This window comes from Manis javanica, chromosome 2 (assembly GCF_040802235.1).
Source record: "Manis javanica isolate MJ-LG chromosome 2, MJ_LKY, whole genome shotgun sequence".
In the NCBI taxonomy this organism is placed as follows: Eukaryota; Metazoa; Chordata; class Mammalia; order Pholidota; family Manidae; genus Manis; species Manis javanica.
The window spans coordinates 63,072,930-63,091,330 of record NC_133157.1 but is presented as its reverse complement, the minus strand read 5'-3'; the positions used below and the strand labels follow the sequence as shown (position 1 = coordinate 63,091,330).

At 37.4% G+C, this 18,401-nt stretch overlaps 1 long non-coding RNA gene across 1 annotated transcript in view; it reads left to right on the top strand.

Annotated features, from left to right (window-relative positions):
* LOC140847693 (uncharacterized) overlaps positions 1–18,401 on the top strand; it is an 86,486-nt gene that overhangs the window by 14,020 nt on the left and 54,065 nt on the right. Inside the window, exon 3 of the long non-coding RNA XR_012127741.1 lies at positions 16,598–16,735. This is a non-coding gene — a long non-coding RNA (uncharacterized lncRNA). The remainder of the gene's footprint in view (positions 1–16,597; positions 16,736–18,401) is intronic.

Genomic DNA, 18,401 nt, shown 5'->3' with positions numbered 1-18,401 from the left:
AGCACTGCCCCCACCCCAGCTCATCGGCGGGAGGAAGAGAATCAGAGCAGGAAGGGAGTGGAAGCACAGGACTGCTAAATACTCAACCCTAGAGATCTACCCCAGGAACACAGACCAACACTGCATGGTGCTCTGCAGATTAGAGGGGCTGAAAACCAAAGTCACAAACTAAGACTGTGAACAGGTTCCCACAACCGCTGCCCTGGAACAAAAGAAAAGCTGGTACTTTAAAAGACTTCTCAACAGTCAGAAGGCTGATAAAGGGGCAAGGGTTTCAGTAGGTTGGGAACTTTCAGGCCCTATCCTCATGGTTGGCAACACAGCCCCAAAGTCCCTCACTGTAATAAGCAGCCCGCCGCTCCTTCCTTCCAGCCAGCACCTGCACACAAACCTGCTGTCCCTGCCATTGCTGCAGACCAGCCAGAGGGCAGGCCTTCCTACAGCAACTACACAACTTAATGCAGAGGCTTCTCCTGGTGTGCGGCTAACCAGCCTAGACAGTGGACACAGGCACAGCAACCGGGAAGCACGAAAGGGCTTTGTCTTCCCTGCAAACACCTGTGCCATGTGCCAGCAACCTCCGCCTTCACCCTAGGTGATCATGAAGGCTACCCCATCCACAGCAATTTAGGGGATTAAACCAGAGGCCACTGCCTGCATGCAGTTGACTCACACAGACAGTGGAGGCAGGCAGTGAGGCCAGGAAGCATGAAATGGTTTTGTCCTCGCAGCAGATCTTGCACTGTTCACCTCCAACACCTGCTATTGTGCAAGGCAATACTGAGGGCTGCCTCATCCATGGCAATTTAGGGGATTAACCCAGAGGCCACTCCCTGCACTGGCACAGACAGTGGAGACAGGCATTGCAACCGGCAAGAAGGAAGGGACTTTGTCCCCCCCAGCTGGTACTCATGCCACTTGTCTATGACCACTCCCATTGCTCCAGGACTATATAAAGGCAAAAGAACCTTGTTCAATCCAAAATCCCTCAAACACCAGAAAGAGGGCTTGGTGAGATTGAAGTCACCACTCTTCCTGAAAGAGAATTCAAACTAAAAGTCATAAGCATGCTAATGGAGCTACAGAAAAATATTCAAGAGCCTGGGGACAAATTCAGGAGGGAGACAACTGAAATGAAACAAATAATGGAGGGATTTAAAAGCAGATTAGATGTATTAGAAGTGACAGTAAGTGGAATAGAATTAGAAAACAGGAATACAGAGAGCTGAGGCAGAGAGAGAAAAAGGGTTCTCTAGGAATGAAAGAATATTAAGAGAACTGTGTGACCAGTCCAAATGGAACAATATTCGCATTATAGGGGTACCAGAAGAAGAAGAGAGAGAAAAAGGGATAGAGAATGGCTTTGAAGAAATAATTGCTGAAAACTTCCCCAATCTGGGAAGGAAATAGTCTCTCAGGCCATGGAAGTCTACAGATCTCCCAACACAAGGGACCCAAGGAGGACAACACCAAGACATATAATAATTAAAATGGCAAAGATCAAAGACAAGGATAGAGTATTAGAAGTAGCCAGAGAGAGAAAAAAGATTACCTAAAAAGGAAAACCCATCAGGCTATCATCAGAAAGCTTAAAGGCCAGAAGGGAGTAACATGATATATACAATGCAATGAAACAGAAGGGCCTTGAACAAAGAATACTCTATCTACCAAGATTACCATTTAAATTTGAAGGAGAGATTTAACAATTTCCAGATACGCAAAAGTTGAGGAAATTTGCCTGCCTCAAAGCATTTCTACAAGTGTATTTTAAAAGGACTGCTCTATATGGAAGTGTGCCTAAGGCTAAATAGCTAGAACCAGAGAAAATAAAACCGCAGCAAAGGAAGTAGACCAACTAAATAATAACGAAATGCAAAATTAAATCACCTACCCTTTAAGTCAGTCAAGGGATACACAAATACAGAATATGACACCTAACATATAAACAGTGGGGAGAGAGAGAAAAATGAATCCTCAGACAGTGTTTATAATAGCATAATAAGTAAGTTAAGGTAGACAGCTAGATAGTAAAGAAGCAGCCCTTGAACCTTTGTTAACCATGAAAACATAGCCTGCAATGGCAATATGTACATATCTATTGATAATCACCCTAAATGTAAATAGAATGAATGCACCAATCAAAAGACACAGAGTTACAGATTGGATAAAAAAGCAAGACCCATCTATATGCTGCCCAGAAGAGACTCACTTCAAACCCAAGACAAACAGAGACTAAAAGGGAAGGGATGGAAAAAGATATTTCATGCAAACAATAGGGAGAAAAAAGCAGGAGTTGCAGTACTTGTATCAGACAAAATGGAATTCAAAACAAAGCAAGCAACAAGAGACAAAGAAGGACATCATAGTGATAAAGGAGTCAGTCCAACAAGAGGGTATAACCATTATAAATAACTATATACTGAACACAGGAGCACCTACATATGTGAAACAAATACTAACAGAAATAAAGGGGGAAATAGAATGCAAAGCATTCATTTTAGGAGACTTCCACACCAGTCACTCCAAAGGACACATCAACCAGACAGAAAATAAGTAAGGAGACACTGAACAACACATTAGAACAGATGGACCTAACAGACATCTATAGAACACTCCACCCAAAAGCAACAGGATACACATTCTTCTCAAGTGCACATGCAACATTTTCCATAATAGACCACATACTAGGCCACAAAAAGAGCCTCAGTAAATTCAAAAAGATTGAAATTCTACCAACCAACTTCTCAGATCACAAAGGTATAAAACTGGAAATAAACTGTAAAAACAAAACAAAAAGGGTGACAAACACATGGAGGCTTAACAACATGCTCCTAAATAATCAATGGATTAATGACCAAATTAAAACAGAGATCAAGTAATATATGGAGACAAATGAAAACAACAGCACAACACCCTAACTTCTGTGAGACATAGCGAAGGCTGTAATAAGAGGAAAGTATATAGCAGTCCTGGCCTATTTCAAAGAGGAAGAACAATCCCAAATGAACAGTATAAAATCACAATTATTGAAACTGGAAAAAGAATAACAAATGAGGCCCAAAGTCAGCAGAAGGAGGGACATAATAAAGATCAGTGATGAAATAAATAAAATTGAGAAAAATAAAACAATAGAAAAAATTAATGAAACCAAGAGCTGGCTCTTTGAGAAAATACACAAAATAGACACACTCCTAGCCAGATTTATCAAGAATAAAAAGAATCTACACACATAAGCAGAATCAGAAATAAAGAAAAAATCACTATGGATACCACAGAAATATGAAGAATTATTGGAGAATTCTATGTAAAAGTATATGCTAACAAACTGAATAACCTAGAAGAAATGGACAACTTTGTAGAAAAATACAATCTTCCAAGACTGACCCAAGAAGAAACAGAAAATCTGAACAGACCAATTACCAACAATGAAATTGAACTGGTAATCAAAAAACTACCCAAGAGCAAAACCTTCATACCAGATGGATTCACCGCTGAATTTTATCAGACATTTAGAGAACATATAATACCCATTCTCCTTAAAGTTTCCCAGAAAATAGAAGAGGAGGGAATACTTCCAAACTCATTCTGTGAAGCCAGCATCACTTTAATACCAAAACCAGGCAAAGACAGCACAAAAAAAAAGAAAATTACAAACCAATATCCCTGAAGAACATAGATGCAAAAATACTCAACAAAATACAGCAAACCGATTTCAAAAACATATCAAGAGGATCATGATCACGTGGCATTCATCCCAGGGATGCAAGGATGGTACAATATTCAAAAATCCATCAACATCATTAACTATATCAATAATAAGGACAAAAATCACATGATCATCTCCATAGATGCTGAAAAAGCATTTGACAAAATTCAACAGCCATTCATGATAAAAACCCTCAACAAAATGTGTATAGAGGGCAAGCACCTCAACATAATAAAGGCCATATATGAGAAACCCACAGCCAACATCATACATAACAGTGAAAAGCTGAAAACTTTTCCTCTAAGATTGGGAACAAGACAAGGATGCCCACTCTCCCTGCTTTTATTCAACATAGTACCAGAGGTCCTAGCCATGGCAATCAGACAACACAAAGAAATAAAAGGCATCCAGAGTGGTAATGAAGACGTTAAACTGTCCCTGTTTGCAAATGACATGATATTGTACATAAAAAACCCCAGAGAATCCACTCCAAAACTATTAGAACTAACATCTGAATTCAGCAAAGTAGCAGGATACAAAATTAATACACAGAAATCTGCATTAATGATGAACTAGCAGAAAGAGAAATCAGGAAAACAGTTACATTCACAATTGCATTAAGAAGAATAAAATACCTAGGAATAAACCTAACCAAGGAAGTGAAAGACCTATATTCTGAAAACTGCAAGACACTCATGAGAGAAATTAAAGAAGATACCAATAAATGGAAATACATCCTGTGCTCATGGATAGGAAGAATTAATATTGTCAAAATGGCCATCCAGCCTAAATCAATCTACAGATTCAGTGCAATCCCTATCAAAATACCAACAGCATTCTTCAACAAACCAGAGCAAATAGTTCTAAAATTCATATGGAACCACAAAAGACCCCAAATAGCCAAAACAATCCTGAGAAGGAAGAATAAAGCAGGGGGATTATGCTCCCTGACTTCAAGCTCTACTACAAAGCCACAGTAATTAAGACAATTTGGCACTGGTACAAGAACAGACCCATACATCAATGGAACAGAATAGAGAGCCCAGATATGAACCCAAGCATATATGGCCAATTAATATATGATAAAGGAGCCATGAATATACAATGGGGAAATGACAGCCTCTTCAACAGCTGGTGTTGGCAAAACTGGACAGCTACATGTAAGAGAATGAAACTGGATTATTGTCTAACTCCATACACAAACTTGACATGGATCAATGAACTGAATGTAAGTCATGAAACCATAAAAATCTTAGAAGAAAACTTAGGCAAAATTCTATTGAATATAAACATGTGTAACTTTTTCCTGAACACATCTCCTCAGGAAAGGGAAACAAAAGCAAAAATGAACAAGTGAGACTATATCAAATTAAAAGGCTCCTGTACAGCAAAGGACACCATCAGTAGAACAAAAGGCATTCTACAGTATGGGAGTATATATTTATAAATTACATATCCAATAAGGATTCAACATGTAAAATATATAAAGAGCTCACATGCCTTAGCAACCAAAAAGCAAGTAAGCCAGTTAAAAAATGGGCAGAGGATCTCAACAGACACTTCTCCAAAGAAGAAATTCGATGGCCAACAGGCATATGAAAAGATGCTCCACATTGCTTATCATATGAGAAATGCAAATTAAAATCACAGTGAGATATCACCTCACACCAGTTAGGATGGTCACCATCCAAAAGACAAATAACAACAAATGCTGGCAAGGATGTGGAGAAAGGGGAACACTCCTACATTGCTGCTGGGAGTATAAACTAGTTCAACCATTGTGGAAAGCAGTAAGGAGGTTCCTCAAAAAAATTAAAATTAGAAACACCATTTGACCCTGGATTTCCACTCCTAGGAATTTACCCTAAGAAAACAGGAGCCCAGTTTCAAAAAGACATATGCACCCCTATATTTATCGCAGCACTATTTACAATAGCCAAGATATGGAAGCAACCTGTGTCCATCAGTAGATGAATGGATAAAGAAGATGTGGTACATATACACAATGGAATACTATTCAGCCATAAGAAGAAAACAAATCCTACCATTTGCAACAAGATGGATGTAGCTAGAGGGTATTATGCTCAGTGAAATAAGCCAGGCAGAGAAAGACAAGTACCAAATGATTTCACTCATCTGTGGAGTAAAACAAAAAAGCAAAACTGAAGGAACAAAACAGCAGCAGACCCACAGAACCTAAGAATGGACTAAGAGTTACCAAAGGGAATGGGACTCTGAGGATTTTGGGAAGGGAGGGATAAGGGGGTTAAGAGGCATTATGATTAGCCCTCATAGTATAGGGAGGTGCGGGGAAGGAAGTATAGCACAGAGAAAACCAGTAGTGACTCTATAACTTCTTACTATGCTGATGGACAGAGACTGTAATGGGGTATGTGGTGGGGACTTGATAATAGGGGGAATGTAGTAACCACAATGTTGCTTACATGAAACCTGAACATAAAATTGTATATCAATGATACCTTATTTAAAAAAATCACCAAAGTCTATCTTTTGTTCCTTTGAAATGCTGTTCCTTAATGTTCATAGTTTGCAATTTTACAACTCCCCACAAATTGGTCTACTGGTTTCATAAATTTTTTCCCACCAAAATATGAAAATGTTCTTGATCTCTAATTTCCTATTGTGCTGTTGTTTATCTCCTTCATGGGTGTGTGTATTTTGTGAATTTTCAGTGCGTTTTTATATGAACTTGGAGGCTGTATAATTAAAAAATTTTTTTCTTTTCCATTTTTGAAGTATGCAAATGGGAGCTTTTAAAGGAAGGAAAGTGGTTACTATCATCATCCAAACATACCTTTCTTCTCACATTAATGTGATACTAGTGTTAGATGATCCTAAATTTACCTTATTACTAATGGCCTCCAAATTAGTTGAAATCTGTTGTACTTCCTATTAAGAAAGTTGCATGTTATCTGTGCAGCTTTCTCATGGTGATTTAGCTTCACAAGAATTCACTCAATTGACTTTGAATTTGGGTTTTAGAATTAGTTTTATTACAGTGTTATTTTGAGGAAATCACTTCATCTCTCTGGGCTTCAGTGTTTGATCTATAATGATCTTTAAAAGGATTATCAGTTTGTAAAGTTTAAGGCATTGCCTACTTTAAAGTTGACCACTCAACTTTAAGCAATGCAGTGATTTTGCCATGAATTTATAATTTAAAATGGGTTACTTGGTCTTTGGTGAAATAAACTGAAATAGTAGCATAGTGTTTGAGCTCCTGAATAGATACATACATATTTCAATGCAGTTTGGTTTTTGAATTTTTATAATTTTAATAGATGTTTAAAATTCTACATTCTACTTTTTATTGGTAAAAGTTGGTAGAAGAAGATTGTAATTGAAATTCTAGAACTTGAGTTTGTATAAAATCTGAACCTTACATAAAAATTCTAACTAGTAAATTTGTGATGAAATACAAATTTTCATTAAGGCAAATTTTCTCCATACAACCAGACTTTATTAATCTTTATTAATGTAGTTGTGTTTCACCACGGATGGCCCATATTTCTTTCTAATGAAGTTAAGCATGGCAAACTAATTCCTGAAGACTGTGGGAAAGATTTTGAACTATTACTGAATTTTTTTAAGGGATTAGAAAAAAATTTAGACTTACAAAGTATTTTGGACTCTGTGCTGTGAAATCTTTGTGCTATGTATTGTTTAAATATTCTTAACATATGTTCACTGTAACCACACTTGTGGCAATGTTTCTCTTATGTTTATATCTATCAACATATATACTGTTATTAATGTGAATGTGTGTGTATATATATATATATATATATATATATATGTATATATAATGCTCATCATTCATCTTTAGTCAAAAATAATGATTTTTTAAAAAAATCAATGGAGCACATACATTTGCCATGTTTTATGCCTGTGTTGATGAGGGATATGATTTACCTTAAGTGAAACTAAAACTGCATTAGTAAAATGAGATGCTTTTCAATGGAATTTTGCTGTATTATCTTGGATAATAATGATAGGTAGCATTTATTGTTTTCTTTGTGCCAGTCACTGAACTGTGAATTCACTCAATCCTCATAACAACCATAAAAGATAGGTATTACTTTAATTCCCATTTTTACATATCAAGAAAAATGAGGCCCAGAGAGCTTAAATAATTTTTCCTACATCAGGGTCAAGATACATACCCAGTCAAAGACCCATAATTCACTATGCTGCCCCTCCAGAGTACTGACCATTGGATAAGTTGAATGAACACAAATCCTTTTTTCCCCAAATAGATGAGCAGGCTAACCTGAATTAATAATGAATCTAGACTTTAAAAAATTGCTTTAAAGATATGCCTATTAACATAACAAAAGGTAAAGTTTATGACTGCTGAACCTTTTGGACTGGTTCAATCAATTAATCCAATGATAATGAGGCTCTCTATGATTCAGTCATGTATCCAAAGTCACCAGAACTGATTTCTAGAATGGAGGAATTACTCATTTATAATACAAGAGATATACCTAGTCTGAAAACAAGAATCATTGTCTTCATAAAACACATACCTTTCCACAAGTTCATTTAAGAATTTGAATGTTGAGGAAGCCCATCCTTCTCTGAGGAAGGACATCTCTACTTAGAGTCCCACAAACACCTTATTTTTTTATCATAAATTTGATTTTTTATCCAGTATTCCTTTTCTTGGTGAATGGCACCACCACCCTTCCAGCTGCCTGAGCTAGAAGTCTGTTAGTAGTACTCTTAGACTCCTTTCTATTACTTACTTCCCAGAACTAATGAGTCACCCAGTCCAGACATTCTATTATCTTTTTCACACTTACTCTTTTTCCTCCTTCCCCATTGCCACTGTTTTAAAACTGGTCTCATCTTACTGGGATTACCTGAGCAGACACTCTCATTGGTTGTTTCCTATATTTGATCTTGAAACTATTACTAGAGTGATCTTAAAATAGAAATCTATCATGTCTTTCCATTTAAACTTCCTCAGTGGTTCTTCATAGTTTTTAGGGAAATGTCCAGATTCCTAAACTGAACAAACAGTTCATTATAATTTGGCATAGGCCTAACTCCCTAGAAAATTGTCCATTCATCCTTCTTGTCTTGTGGTGCAGGATCAGTGGCAGGCTCAGCTGGGGAATGTCCAGAAGGATGGCTGGAGTTCAAGCATACTTGACTGTGATGGTAGTTCATAGAGCCAGGAGACAAACACCAGGACCTGTGTCCTCTTGAGTCATGGTGAGGTCTGCAGTAAACAGTCCAAGTCAGAGTTAGATTAAGGGCAGAGACTACAATAGGGAGCCAAACTGAATTCAGAAACTAGCTGAGCCAAGGAGTGGGAGTGTTGGGAGGAAAGTACATTTGAAGAAATTCCTGAGGTGCGTCACAAATGTTTGCAGGAGACTTGTTATTTACATGCCAAATATGAGGACCTGTTTGGTTTTATGAAAGTAAATTAAAGTTGAATAGGTATGAACCACTTGATGTTCCCCAGAGATGTTATGCTGCTTCATGTATCTCAGTATATCCCATGTCATTGCCTCTCCCTGAAATGCTATCTTCCTCTTCCCTAATCTCTGACTCCCACTTATCCCATAAGCTCCTATCAAGTATCTTTTTGTTAAATAGTAATTGCCAACATAAATTGAGCATTTATAATCTACAAGCACTATGACAATGCTTTCATACATTATCTCATTTAAACCTCATCAGGAATGGTGCCTCTATTTTCCTCATTTTACCAATAAAGAAAATGATGTTTATAGATGAATCAGTTTGCACAAGGTCATACAATTAAATTATGGAGTGGGGAATTAAACCCAGGCTGTCTGTAGAGTTTGAGCTTGTTAAACACCATTGGCCTTCATTAATTCTGCAGGCTGATTTAAGATAGCTCTCCATATGCATTGGTGTTTACATCATCATAGCCTCATCCCTCTGTCATATAATCTTTTATTTATCTGTCTCTCCCAGTGGTTGAGAAGCTCCTCAACGTCGAGGAGCAGTTATCCACTACAAAAGTAGAATTTCAATAGACATTTGTTTAGTTAACTATTACTGTCCATCAAGTCGCTACAGAGCAGTAATTAGGGGCACTGGGTATTGAACCAAGGAAATTCATGCCAACTAAATGTGGGTTGTTGTGTTATTCTTTTGCCCTTTAAGAATATTTCTTCAGTAAAATCTGGGATCAGTTTATTAAAATGAGAATATTCTCACCTAGACAGTGTGAGATATAGGTAAAATACTATTTTTCTGTTTCTTTATACTTTATGTAGTAAACTATCTGTTTGCTTCTGTTAGTCATTATCATACTGCCATTTTCAAGATAGTCATATTATATACAGTTACTTAAGTAAAAGGTTTTTCTTAGCTCATTCCTATTTTTGTATCCAGTTTGATCTTCATGAACTATTATGTCTTATCCTTTTTCTAGTCTGTTTTGAGGTTTTAGTGGAATCTAAGAAAATAGTTGTTCCCTTTGACTTTAATCTTAGGTGACTGTATTAGAGTAGCCATGACTGGGTCAAAGATGTTTTCGGTCAATTGTATCAAATGGCAAGTTTTAGGATTTTATTTCAGCCTACCAATAAGAACCTCTCAAGCTTCCAAGGAAGGAAAAACAGAGTGGAAAATAAACTAAAAATACACTACTGGGAAGGGAGTGTGTTCTCTAGTTCCAACTAGTCTTGAAAAAATTAGCCATTAGTCTTGCTCTGACAGGTGCCTCTAGCCCCAGAGGACTGAAGCAAGAAGCAGATACATATGCAATGAGAGCAGCTTGTGAGTGATTCCAGGCCCTGCTTGTTCTTCCACCCACACCTCAGGAGGCAGCAAACTGATTTTACCGTCCTTAAAAAATGGTCAGAAGGAGCATAAAGAAATTTCATCTCATTTTCTTCCAGATTTAATCCGGCCCATCATCAGTCAAGCTTTTTTTTTTAAACAGAAAGAACAGTATAGAGTGACAAAATACGAATATTCACCCAAACAACTTCACAGTGCAGAAACAAAGAAAAGATATGGCTTAGCCTTTTTGTGAGCTAATTACAGCACTTCTAGGAGAGGAAGGTAGAGAAAGATGTTAGAAGCTGTTAGTCAAGACCACAGATTTCACTAGGACACCTTGCTAGGTTTTAAGGCATGATGAGAATGTGAAGTCAAATAGCCCAATGTGGGGTGGAGTTGGTCCTCCCTCCAGCCATGGGCCTCATTTACCTTCAAGGGTACAGGGCAGCCTTGGAGCCCTGCCTTTGTCTCCAGCACTTTTCCATCACAACAACTGCTCATGGTCATAACTGCTTCCTCACACCAAGCCTCCAGCACACAGGGAAAAGTCTCCAAATCTTTTTCCTCATCTGTCATAATACAGCCAAACAAGCAAGACTTGGAATGTGTATGGAAGATGGCTGAGGTACAAAGTAGAAAGAGCCTCAGGTGAGTAAGAAATACTCAGCTACTGTGTCAGACCCCTGAGATAGAGTTTTATCGGACTTACTTTTACCCTACCTAACTAGGCTTCCACAGAATTGGAATGGGCCTGCAAACCGAGAGGAAAAGCCATATTTTCTGACTCATTTTGTTTTTGTGTGGTTCTCCTTCTATCTTTAATAAAAAAAATTTTGAGTATTTCAGTCTTGGCTCTGTTTTCTGATATTAAAGAAAGGATCATAGTCAACTTTGGGCCAGATTGTTAATGGAGGAGCAGCTCATGTCTGAGACCAAATTTTTGGTGGTAGCAGCATTAATTAGTGATAGACATCAATGAAAAGACAAATCTTGAGGAGGAACAGGACTATGTAGTCCAGTTCCTGTTCTAAAGAAGATTTTCCATTGATTTCCACCCCCTGAAAACTCCAGTCTTTATTTTATATATTTTTATTTTGGGATTATTTCGTTTAGTTTTTATTTTCATTAAGGAGGACTGCATCTAAGATCTCACCAGGTATGCCTTTATGCATATTTGTAAATATAAGTTACTAATAAAGTAATTTTAAAGTGGCAAAAGTTTGTTTTCTTATGTAAATTATATTCCATTGAAATAATATTTATAATTTCACGTTCATAGTTCAAAGTTAAAATCCAGTGCAGCCTTTGGTTGACTTGTCATGCACTACAGGTTGGGGGGATATAAACAGATCTTACTGCTCTCAATGTGATCAACCGCTATCAAAATTTAGCAATATGAAATCAACAAGATAGAAAAATACATTTGAGAAATTAATCCTTTATAGTAAATAATACAAAAGTTAATTGTTAAGTGAAATGTGTAAGTGAAAATTAACTTTCATATTCAACATTACTGTGGAAGCATAATGCAAGCCAGAAGAGAAAGTGCTTCTACACATAGATTTTCATCATGACTCCCTACAGTGAAAAACAAAAGCAAACAAGTGAAAAACTTCAGAAAAAAAAATCTGTCTTCAAATTTAGAAGTTTCATTTTTGGGGGGTAGTCCCAGAATACAGTACATCAAAACCATGTTGTTATATGAGAAAACATGTACATGCAGAATCACAAAAAAGTTACTTTCTTAAATATCAGAACATGAGATTCCTAAAAAAGTTCTAGATGCTTAAGAGTTAGAAAGAACAAGTTCCTAACTTTCCAAAGAATTTCTGGACTTTTGGTACTGACAGTTCCCAATAACACTAAGCATTATCTCAAAATATTTTAGAAAAGTAGTGTAAACTCTTTGTTATGTCATCCAAAAAAAGCTCTTTATACCACTGCTGACATTTACAATTCAAACAAGTGAAAAATACAAAATTGATGTTCACTGGGGCATCTGAGTGGTAGGAAAGGATGAAGTTTCTAATGAATTTTATAATCCACCTGCATGGAATTAGCAGATCATTTTAAAGCTTAAATCATATCCATATGGCTTTTCAAAAGACACTAGTAGCAGAACCAACTTAGAAAACAAGAGACACTCATATCTACACAGATTTTTAGTTAAACAGTAATTGTTCCTTTGTCTTTTATAAATCACCAAAAAGAATAATGCTGTTAATTAATGGTGAATCATGTTCCAATGATCTATTCATATTCTCTGGTATGTTGCTCTGGAGGTGGTAAGCAGCAAAGTGTTAACTATATTGACTCAACTTGGAAAAAGGTAAGAATCTCAGTATGATAACAAATTTGTATTTTCTTGTTATAGAAACATTTAACTCTTCTTCTCAGAATTTATAGTGGCATTCTTAATCTTTTTGCATAGTAGCCAAACTCCTGCCTAACCTTTAAGTCCTGTTGTCACACCTCATGCCCTTCAGTTTACTTCCTCAGACTCAACTCTCTCTCTCTCCTTTTGCCCGTGTGTCTTTCTGCATCTTTTTAAAGTTTTCCATTTTTTCCTTCCATCCATGTCTACTCTGTCCTCTGAACTTGACTGTTTGACTCAAAAGTCAACTATAGTTTTTGTATGGGAGGAAGATGAGATAGCCAGAAATAGTAGAAAGACTTTTATGTTTCATCTGTAGCCCTTTTATGTTTGTGGAAGACAATGCTAGTTGTCTACCCAAAATCTATTCCAGTTTCGTTCAGGGTGGCAGTGTGCTTTTCTAAAAATACCTCTCCAGGCTCACTTGCTAAGAGTATCCATGTGACACAATTCTGGACAATGAGACAAAAGTTAAGGGTTTCTCGTAAAGCTTTCATTTTTAATAAGGAGCTCCTTTGCTTCCTCCTTCCTTCCTCTCCTTGTCAGGGAGGTTGATGAAATACCTGGAGATATAGTAGCTTTTAGCTACTTTAACATGACAATCCTGAAGAAAAAGACCCAGATGCCAAGGATGATAGAAAGGGAAAATGGAAAAAACCTGAGCCCGAATGTTACCAGTGAGCTGTCGTGCATGGCCCCATTCTGCCTACATCCAGGTTTCAATTTGAGTCAGATAAACTCCTCTCCACCCTATTCATGGGGTTTTCCTGTTATTGTAGACAAACCCATTTCTAACTGATATACTTTTAGATCTTTATTAACCATAAGAATGCATTGCTTTAATAATAATAAAGTGATAATTGTTTTAAATGAGAAGAAAGTGCACAAGCGCCTAGCTTTGGAGTCAAGACAGGGCTAATTTAGAATCCATATTTTCCACATACTAATTGTTTGGTTTCTGACAACTTAATATTTCTGAGTTTCAATTCCCTTATCGATTTTCCATCAACAGCAAAATAATAAAGACCATGATCTGTAGCATGGCATACGTAGGGTTGTTGAAAGGCCCATAGTAAGCACTCAGCGAAGTACAACTATTATGATTACTGTCAAATATCCCAACACACACCACCCTCCCCTGCCATGTGTTCCTAAAGCACACACTGCATACATCAAAAGACACTGGAGATGAGACGAGTTGGTTTCTGGTCTCTGCCACAAGTATGTGTGACCTTGGGAAATAGAATACTTCCCTGACATCAAAGTCCACATCTAAAAGACGTGTGGGACAAAATTATTGATAACTCATTTCCAGCTGTAAAATTCCCTGATTATTTAAAAAACAAGGAAGTGATTATCAAAAAATCAAAATAATGCTTTCCCCTAGGAGATACAGAACCATGATTAGGGAGAGGCACATGGAGTAGGGAAGCAGACTTCCATGAGAATGGAAATACTCTCTTTATTTACTTGGTTGGTGACTATATAATTGCTTTATAGTTACTCATCGAATTTTACATATGTGCTTTGTATGCTTTTTATATGTATCTTATATTTCACAATTTTAGAAAATCCTCAAAAGTTTATGATTGTGTTTACAGGTATACTATTTGCTTCTGCCCTACAGCATGTTAAATTTTTTTCTACTTGTGTAATGGGGAATAAGATTTGTGATACACTTCCCTATACATCCTCCTGACAGGATGGCTCCTTTCACTGTTGCCTTGCAGTAGGTGGGAGGGAAGAGAAGGCAGTGTCTTCCCCAAATGGAGGAGGAAGTTGCACAGGGTACGTTCCTGAAAAGCAGCACAAGTAAGAGACGGCCCTTAAGGTTTTTGGAAAGGGGACTGGAAAAATCAGACATAAGTCTTTTCTCAACTTCAAGCCCAATATCCTGGAAAGAGATGGTATGGATAAGAAAATACACTCAAGAGGATCCCAATAAAGATCTGTTCCATGCCTTTAAAAAAAATTAGTAGACTATTAAAAGGGCAGTTTTAGGTTTATAGAAAAATGGAGTGAAAAGTACTGAGTCCCATAGACCTTCTTACCCTCCCTTTCTCAGTTTCCTGTTATTAAATCTTTCATTGTTGTACATTTATTAAAACTGATGAGCCAATATTCATACATATTATTAACTAAACTCTGAAGTTTACCTTAGAGTTCACTCTGTTTTTATACTTTCTATAGGTTTTGACAAGTGTTTAATGACTTGTATCCAACATTACCATATCATACAGAATAGTTTCACTGCCCTAAAGATTCCATTCTACCTTCATCCTTCCCTCCCCTTGAGCCCCTGATCTCTTTTCTATTTTTATATAACATTCTTCAAAATATTATGTGATTGGATTACAATATGTAGCCTTTTCAGATTGGCTTCTTTTAGTAAGCAATATGCCTTTAAGATTCCTCCTGTCTTGATTGGCATGATGGTCCATCTACAAACCAAGGAATGCCCAGGATGACCGGCAAGCACCAGGTAAGAGAGGCCTGCATAGATTCTCCTCAGAGCCTCCAGAAGAGACCAACCCTGCCAGTACCTTGATTTCAGACTTCTGGCCTCTAGAACTGTGGGAGAATAAACGTCTATTAATTTAAGCCACCTAGTTTGTGGTACTTTGTTACTGCAACCCTCGGAAGCCAGTGCACACAGGATCCTTGGTCTCACATGAAAGCATCCTCAATACTTTTAAATGTAGGAATATCTAAAACACAGAGGAGAAGTGTCCTTGTAAGCCTACGCCAAGGCAGAGAATGACCAGTCCACTCTGGAATGTGAAAACTCAAGAAATGATGAGATTTTCCTGTTTCCAGACCAACCACAAGTTTGTCTTTGTAGAGGTGAACTATTTGTGGCATATTCCAAACTCTAACCCAGGACTGCTTCACCAAGGGAGGTAGTGTGGCATAATTCAAAGGGTTCAGAAATTCGACTCAGACCACTAAGGTCTAAATCCTGCTGTATCATTTACTAAAAGCATAACTCTGAGCAGGTCACAATTCTTTGAGCTGGATTCATAATGTACAAACGGAGACAGTAAAACTTTATGTCTAACATAAAAAAGAAAAAAGATTCCTCATGTCTTTTCATGGCTTGACGGTTCCTTTTTATCACTAAGTAATATTTCACTATATGGATGAGCCACAGTTTGTCCACTCATCATTGAAGGACATTTTGTTTGCTTCTACATTTTGGTAGTTATGAATAAAGCTGCTATAAACATTTGTGTGCAGGATTTTATATAGACCTAAATTTTCAACTCATATGGGCAAATGCTGCTTGCCATGTTAGAGAGATGCAGCATCTCACATGGAGTTCTTCCCCTCCTTTCCCCACCAAGTAGAAATGGCAGATGGCATAGTAAATCTGGAGATCATCCCTAAGTTTGCACTGGAGCAGGGTTAGCTTGGCAGGAATTTCTGAATGCCCAATCATTAAAAGGCTGCATAAGTAGTATATCCAAGGACCAGCTCACTATCACAGTGCCTATCACTGTTTCTACCCTCACCCTAAAAGTTTTCAACAGTGAAAGGGGACCTCATGTAGAAGCTAGAGAAACTACCCTCAGGAATAAGGGAATGCAAGGACAGCACCTCTAAAGATCCCTGATGCCAGGAGGTTCTGGTGGTATATGCCCAGCAGGTGTCTGATGACCACCCAGTGTGTACCATGATAGAACCAGTCGCTGGATACTACTATTAACAGGAACCAATATTGACAGGTTGAGTGAAGACAAATGAAGCCAGAACCATGGAAGAAGAGCTCAGACATCAGTAGGAGATGCCAGTGCAGTACCTCAGTGGCTTGTGAGGCAAAAGTCATCATGGAAACCAACTGAAATACCTGAAAGACAAGGCAGGTAAAATACCAGTTGGGCTCCTGAAGTCCCTTCTCATGGCCATAAGGATGCATTGCTTCCCTCTTGAACAGACCTCACCTTTGGAAATAGGAAGAGAGAAAGGATACAGACCCAATAGGGATTCGAACTTCAAATTAAATGAATAATTACATGAACTGCATCTAAGAGACTTTTAATCAGCATGATTGGGTATTTTCCATTCCATCTCTTGCTGTCACCCCTAATTGGAAATGAGAACCTATACCCATAAGAAAGTTTAGATCATTAAAAGGAGGAGGAGGAAGAGAAGGAAAAGAGGTTGGAAGTCTAAGAGAGTTTGTTACATTTTTGTTCTACTAGATTAATTACATTATATAACATATTTTGTGTAGAATGCAATGTGATATAGTAAGATGGGAAATACTGCCAGAAGGACATATGACCAGGGCTTCTTATCCTTAAGGCAGTGTAGTCCACCAGTTAAGGGCTCAGACCTTTAACTTTGTGTTTAAACCCCACTTATCTTGAGCAAATTAATTGGGGTGAGCATCTTATTACTTATCTACAAAATTTTTGAAAATTTTATTGTCTAGTTAAAGTACTACTTCATGGGCTGCTTTGATGTTTAAATAGATACATATAAATCTTCAGCATAGTACTTGCCACTCAATGTTATTAAGCTCTAAACTTTATACTGTGTACAAATCACAGGGGCTATTTGACCCTAAATTTTTCATCATTAATAAGAGTAATTATAGCCTCTTTCACAGGGTATTGTAGGTAGTTCAATGAGGTAGCTGGATAATGGGTGAGCATATAGCATATGCTTAGCTCATGTTAGTTTCTTTCCACCCTCATCTCTAATAATACCTAGACTAGTGCAATATTTATAATAGGTACTTGCAGTTCTTAAGAATCTATTAAGAAACTAACTGGTTTCCATTTCCAAAATTTCTAGTCTCTTTAGTGAATTAAGTACCTGAGGAGACTAAATTACAGCTTCATTGCACTCACAGCACCAGAGTTGAGTCTGGTTAACCTTATGAAGAAAGTACATAAATGTTTTGCATGCCTGGTTTCTCCCAGCACATTTTTCTTTTCCGTTCTTCCTCACCCACATATCCCTTCACCCTACCCAGGCCTGCTTCCCGTACAGTTCCTGGGTCATCATAACTTTTTACTACCAGATCTTGTGCTCTAAAGGCCTTCTCCATTGCTGACCAGTGGAGAGTTGGTGGCCTGGAAAACTGATCCCTCTTGGGTTCTTAATTAATGATAATGGGTTATTTGGTCTGTGATTACTTCTCCAAAATGTTCCATTTTAATGGGATACTCTGGTAGATTTTGTGCTTTAACTCAAAGGAATAATTTTTTTATCATTCTAATCTCTTTCTTGGGTACTAATAATCAAATATTTTGAGGTTAGACATTCTTTTGGGGGTGCTTCATATACTTAGAACTGTCTATTCTGTCAACACATAGTAAACCCAGTAAGGACAGTATGAACACTGGTATCCTAGAGACCTGAGAATGTTAATTTATCTCCATTACACCATGCCAGGATTAGCATGGGGTTCTACAAGCTTAAAGCAAATAAGGAAATTTATTAAGTGGAAATAATTTTACTGACCAAGATAAAATTCTGCCATCAAACTCTTGTTAGGATTTCCACACTTTATACTGGAAA